The sequence below is a fragment of the Arachis stenosperma genome, chromosome 9 (assembly GCF_014773155.1).
Source record: "Arachis stenosperma cultivar V10309 chromosome 9, arast.V10309.gnm1.PFL2, whole genome shotgun sequence".
Classification (NCBI taxonomy): Eukaryota; Viridiplantae; Streptophyta; class Magnoliopsida; order Fabales; family Fabaceae; genus Arachis; species Arachis stenosperma.
The window spans coordinates 44,273,615-44,280,535 of record NC_080385.1 but is presented as its reverse complement, the minus strand read 5'-3'; the positions used below and the strand labels follow the sequence as shown (position 1 = coordinate 44,280,535).

General features: G+C 40.4%; 1 non-coding gene across 1 annotated transcript; it reads left to right on the top strand.

The window, feature by feature from the left end:
* Positions 1 to 2,654: 2,654 nt before the first annotated feature.
* LOC130952768 (small nucleolar RNA R71) lies at positions 2,655 to 2,762 on the top strand. The gene has a single exon (XR_009074944.1). It is a non-coding gene; the product is annotated as a small nucleolar RNA R71 (small nucleolar RNA).
* Positions 2,763 to 6,921: the final 4,159 nt, after the last annotated feature.

Sequence of the window (6,921 nt, the reverse complement as noted above, 5' to 3'; positions counted from 1 at the left end):
ATGAATCTCTCCATCTCCCATGACTCGGAGGTGGAAGCTTTTGCCTTCCCTTTCCTCTTTCTAGAGTTTTCTCCGGCCTTGGATGCCATAAATGGTTATGGAAAAACAAAAAGCAATGCTTTTACCACACCAAACTTAAAAGGTTTGCTCGTCCTTGAGCAAAAAGAAGAAAGAAGAGAGTAGAAGAAGAAGAAATGAGGAAGAAGGGAGTGGCTTAGTGTTCGGCCAAAGAGGGGGAGAAGTGGTGTTTAGGTTGTGTGAAAATGAAGGGGTGAAGAAGGGTATATATAGGAGAGGGGGGCTCATGGTTCGGTCATGTATGGGTGGGTTTAGGAGGGAAAGTGGTTTGAATTTGAAGGGTGAGGTAGGTGGGGTTTTATGAAGGATGGATGTGAGTGGTGAAGAGAAAGATGGGATTTGATAGGTGAAGGGTTTTGGGGAAGAGGTGTTGAGGTGATTGGTGAATGGGTGAAGAAGAGAGAGAGTGGTGGGGTAGGTGGGGGCCCTGTGGGGTCCACAGATCCTGTGGTGTCAAGGAAAAGTCATCCCTGCACCAAATGGCATGCAAAATCACATTTTGAGCCATTTCTGGCGTTAAACGCCGGGCTGGTGCCCATTTCTGGCGTTTAACGCCAGGTTCTTGCCCTTTTCTGGCGTTTAACGCCAGTCTGGTGCCCCTTTCTGGCGTTAAACGCCCAGAATGGTGCCAGACTGGGCGTTAAACGCCCACCTGCTAGCCTTACTGGCGTTTAAACGCCAGTAAGTTCTTCCTCCAGGGTGTGCTATTTTTCTTCCTATTTTTCATTCTGTTTTTGCTTTTTCACTTGATTTTGTGACTTCTCATGATCATCAACCTACAAAAAACATAAAATAACAAAAGAAAATAGATAAAATGTAACATTGGGTTGCCTCCCAACAAGCGCTTCTTTAATGTCAGTAGCTTGACAGAGGGCTCTCATGGAGCCTCACAGATACTCAGAGCAATGTTGGAACCTCCCAACACCAAACTTAGAGTTTGAATGTGGGGGTTCAACACCAAACTTAGAGTTTGGTTGTGGCCTCCCAACACCAAACTTAGAGTTTGACTGTGGGGGCTCTGTTTGACTCTAATTTGAGAGAAGCTCTTCACGCTTCCTCTCCATGGTGACAGAGGGATATCCTTGAGCCTTAAACACAAAGGATTCTTCATTCACTTGAATGATCAGTTCACCTCCATCAACATCAATCACAGCCTTAGCTGTGGCTAGGAAGGGTCTGCCAAGGATGATGGTTTCATCCATGCACTTCCCATTCTCTAGGACTATGAAATCAGTAGGGATGTAATGGTCTTCAATCTTCACCAAAACATTCTCTACAAATCCATGAGCTTGTTTTCTTGAATTGTCTGCCATCTCTAATGAGATTCTTGCAGCTTGCACCTCAAGGATCCCTAGCTTCTCCATTACAGAGAGAGGCATGAGGTTTATACTTAACCCTAAGTCACACAGAGCCTTCTTGAAGGTCATGGTGCCTATGGTACAAGGTATTGAAAACTTCCCAGGATCTTGTCTCTTTTGAGGTAATTTCTGCCTAGACAAGTCATCCAGTTCTTTGGTGAGCAAAGGAGGTTCATTCTCCCAAGTCTCATTTCCAAATAACTTGTCATTTAGCTTCATGATTGCTCCAAGGTATTTAGCAACTTGCTCTTCAGTGACATACTCATCCTCTTCAGAGGAAGAATACTCATCAGAGCTCATGAATGGCAGAAGTAAATCCAATAGAATCTCTATGGTCTCATTTTGAGCCTCAGATTCCCATGGTTCCTCATTTGGGGACTTAGTGGAGGTCAGTGCACGCCCACTGAGGTCTTCCTCAGTGGCGTTCACTTCCTCTCCTTCCTCTCCAAATTCGGCCATGTTGATGGCCTTGCACTCTCCTTTTGGATTTTCTTCTGTGTTGCTTGGAAGAGTACTTGGAGGGAGTTCAGTAACTTTCTTGCTCAGCTGTCCCACTTGTGCCTCCAAGTTTCTAATGGAAGACCTTGTTTCAGTCATGAAACTTTGAGTGGTTTTGATTAGATCAGAGACCATGGTTGCTAAGTCAGAGGGGTTCTGCTTAGAATTCTCTGTCTGTTGCTGAGAAGATGATGGAAAAGGCTTGCCATTGCTAAACCTGTTTCTTCCACCATTATTGTTGTTGAAACCTTGTTGAGGTCTCTCTTGATTCTTCCATGAGAAATTTGGGTGATTTCTCCATGAAGAATTATAGGTGTTTCCATAGGGTTCTCCTAGGTAATTCACCTCTTCCATTGAAGGGTTCTCAGGATCGTAAGTTTCTTCTTCAGATGAAGCATCCTTAGTACTGCTTGGTGCATTTTGCATTCCAGACAGACTTTGAGAAATCAAATTGACTTGTTGAGTCAATATCTTGTTCTGAGCCAGAATGGCATTCAGAGTATCAATTTCAAGAACTCCTTTCTTCTGATTAGTCCCATTGTTCACAGGATTCCTTTCAGAAGTGTACATGAATTGGTTATTTGCAACCATTTCAATTAGCTCTTGAGCTTCTGTAGGCGTCTTCTTCAGATGAAGAGATCCTCCAGCAGAGCTATCCAAAGACATCTTGGATAGTTCAGAGAGACCATCATAGAAAATACCTATGATGCTCCATTCAGAAAGCATGTCAGAAGGACATTTTCTGATCAGTTGTTTGTATCTTTCCCAAGCTTCATAGAGGGATTCTCCATCCTTCTGTCTGAAGGTTTGGACTTCCACTCTAAGCTTACTCAATTTTTGAGGTGGAAAGAACTTTGCCAAGAAGGCATTGACTAGCTTTTCCCATGAGTCCAGGCTTTCTTTAGGTTGTGAGTCCAACCATATCCTAGCTCTGTCTCTTACAGCAAAAGGGAATAGCATAAGTCTGTAGACCTCAGGGTCAACCCCATTAGTCTTGACAGTGTCACAGATTTGCAAGAATTCAGCTAAGAACTGATGAGGATCTTCCAATGGAAGTCCATGGAACTTGCAATTCTGTTGCATTAGAGAAACTAATTGAGGCTTAAGCTCAAAGTTGTTTGCTCCAATGGCAGGGATAGAGATGCATCTCCCATAGAAGTCGGGAGTAGGTGCAGTAAAGTCACCCAGCACCTTCCTTGCATTGTTGTTGTTTTTGGCTGCCATGGGTTCTTTTTCTTTGAAGATTTCTGTCAGGTTCTCTATAGAGAGTTGTGCCTTAGCTTCTCTTAGCTTTCGCTTCAGGGTCCTTTCAGGTTCAGGATCAGCCTCAACAAGAATGCTTTTGTCCTTGCTCCTGCTCATGAGAAAGAGAAGAGAACAAGAAAATATGGAATCCTCTATGTCACAGTATAGAGATTCCTTGAGGTGTCAGAGGAAAGAAAAATAGAAGGCAGAAGTAGAAAATTTGAACTTATCAAAGAAGATGGAGTTCGAATTTTTCATTAAGGAATAGTGTTAGTCCATAAATAAAAGGATGTGAGAAGAAGGGAAGTAATTTTCGAAAATTAAGTAAAAGATTTTGAAAATATTTTGAAAAACACTAATTGATTTTCGAAAACAAAAGTGGGAAAGAAGTAAAGTGATTTTTGAAAAAGATTTTGAAATTAGAAGTTAAAAAGATATGATTGAAAACTATTTTGAAAAAGATGTGATTAAAAAAAAATATGATAAAAAAAAAGTTATGGTTTTAAAAAGATATGATTGAAAAGATATGATTTAAAAACAAATTAAAAAGATTTGATTTTAAAAATTAATGACTTGCCTAACAAGAAAAGATATGATTCAAACATTAAACCTTTCTCAACAGAAAAGGCAACATACTTGAAATGTTCAATCAAATCATTAATTGTTAGCAAGTATCTTTGAAAAAGGAAAGAAATTGATTTTGAAAACATTTGATTGAAAAGATATGATTTGAAAAAGATTTGATTTTGAAAAACTTTGAAAACTTGAAAAAATTGATTTGAAAACAAAATCTTCCCTCTTGTGCCATCCTGGCGTTAAACGCCCAGAATGGTATCCATTCTGGCGTTTAACGCCCAAAATGCTACCTTTTTGGGCGTTAAACGCCCAACCAGGTACCCTGGCTGGCGTTTAAACGCCAGTCTGTCCTTCTTCACTGGGCGTTTTGAACGCCCAGCTTTTTCTGTGTATTCCTCTGCAGTATGTTATGAGTCTTCAATTCCATATTATTGACTTGAAAGACACAAATGAAAAATATTTTTGGATTTTTAATAATAAGGAATAATCAAGATGCAACTAAAATCAAATAACAATGCATGCAAGACACCAAACTTAGCAGTTTGTATACTACTGACACTAATAAAATGTGAATGTATATGAGACACATAAACACTCAAGTCAAGAGAATTAAAAATCATAGTAATAAAATCATCAAGAACAACTTGAAGATTAATGAAGACACATGCATGAATGCAAAAAGAGCAGAAACATGCAATTGACACCAAACTTAAAATGAGACATTAGACTTCAAACAAGAAACATAAAATTATTTTTGGTTTTTATGGTTTTGAAAATTTTTTTTTTGTGTTTTTTTTCAAAAATTATATGAAAATAGAAAATGAAGGTTTCAGAATTCTTAGTTTGGATTCCAGGAATCATTGCAATGCTAGTCTAAGACTCCGGTCCAGGAATTAGACATGGCTTCACAGCCAGCCAAGCTTTCAAAGAAAGCTTCGGTCCAAAACACTAGACATGGCCAATGGCCAGCCAAGCCTTAGCAGATCATTGCTCCAATAGCAAGATTGGTAGAAATCAACAAGCTCTTGTGATGATCAGTTGAAACCTCAGTCCAATAAGATTAGACATGGCTTCTCAGCCAGCCAGACTTCAACAGATCACCATGAAACACTAGAATTCATTCTTAAGAACTCTGAAGAAAAATACCTAATCTAAGCAACAAGATGAACCGTCAGTTGTCCATACACAAAACAATCCCCGGCAACGGCGCCAAAAACTTGGTGCGCGAAATCGTGATCACTACAACTTCGCACAACTAACCAGCAAGTGCACTGGGTTGTCCAAGTAATAAACCTTACGCGAATAAGGGTCGATCCCACGGAGATTGTTGGTATGAAGCAAGCTATGGTCACCTTGTAAATCTTAGTCAGGCAGACTCAAATGGGTATAGATGATATATGAATAAACATAAAGATAAAGATAGAGGTACTTATGTATATCATTGGTGAGAGCTTCAGATAAGCGTATGAAGATGCTTTCCCTTCTGTCTCTCTGCTTTCTTACTGTCTCATCCAATCCTTCTTACTCCTTTCCATGGCAAGCTTATGCAAGGGTTTCACCGTTGTCAGTGGCTACCTCCCATCCTCTCAGTGAAAACGTTCCTATGCTCTGTCACAGCATGGCTAATCATCTGTCGGTTCTCGGTCAGGCCGGAATAGAATCCAGTGATTCTTTTGCGTCTGTCACTAACGCCCCGCCTGCTAGGAGTTTGAAGCACGTCACAGTCATTCAATCATTGAATCCTACTCAGAATACCACAGACAAGGTTAGACCTTCCGGATTCTCTTCAATGCCGCCATCAGTTCTTGCCTATACCACGAAGATTCTGATCTCACAGAATGGTTGGCTCGGTTGTCAGGCGAGCACTCGGTTGTCAGGCGATCAACCATGCATCGTGTATCAGGAATCAAAGAGATATTCACGAGAGCCTTGTTGCTTGTAGAACAGAAGTGGTTGTCAGTCACTTTGTTCATAAGTGAGAATGATGATGAGTGTCACGGATCATCACATTCATCAAGTTGAAGAACAAGTGATATCTTGGACAAAGATCAAGCGGAATTGAATAGAAGAACAATAGTAATTGCATTAATACTCGAGGTACAGCAGAGCTCCACACCTTAATCTATGGTGTGTAGAAACTCCACCGTTGAAAATACATAAGAGCAAGGTCTAGGCATGGCCGAATGGCCAGCCTCCCAAAGAGGGTTCAATCATAAAAACATGATCAAAAGATCTCAAGATTGAAAGATGAAAATACAATAGTAAAAGGTCCTACTTATAGAGAACTAGTAGCTTAAGGATGAGTAAATGACATAAAAATCCACTTCCGGGCCCACTTGGTGTGTGCTTGGGCTGAGCAATGAAGCATTTTTCATGTAGAGACTCTTCTTGGAGTTAAACGCCAGCTTTGGTGCCAGTTTGGGCGTTTAACTCCCATTTTGGTGCCAGTTCCGGCGTTTAACGCTGGAAATTCTGTAGGTGACTTTGAACGCCGGTTTGGGCCATCAAATCTTGGGCAAAGTATGGACTATCATATATTTCTGGAAAGTCTAGGATGTCTACTTTCCAACGCCGTTGAGAGCGCGCCAATTGGGCTTCTGTAGCTCCAGAAAATCCACTTCGAGTGCAGGGAGGTCAGAATCCAACAGCATCTACAGTCCTTTTCAGTCTCTGAATCAGATTTTTGCTCAGGTCCCTCAATTTCAGCCAGAAAATATCTGAAATCACAGAAAAACACACAAACTCATAGTAAAGTCCAGAAAAGTGAATTTTAACTAAAAACTAATAAAAATATACTAAGAACTCAACTAAAACTACTAAAAACATACTAAAAACAATGCCAAAAAGCGTACAAATTATCCGCTCATCAACCACTCAGTCTCAAGCTTTTCACTTGGACCTTCATGACACAAGCACATGGTTAGGGACAGCTTGGTTTAGCCGCTTAGGCCTGGATTTTATTTCCTTGGGCCCTCCTATCCATTGATGCTCAAAGCCTTGGATCCTTTTTACCCTTGCCTTTTGGTTTTAAGGGCTATTGGCTTTTTCTGCTTGCTTTTTCTTTTTCTTTCTATTATTTTTTTCGCCATTTTTTTTTCGCAAGCCTTTGTTTTTCACTGCTTTTTCTTGCTTCAAGAATCAATTTCATGATTTTTCAGATCATCAA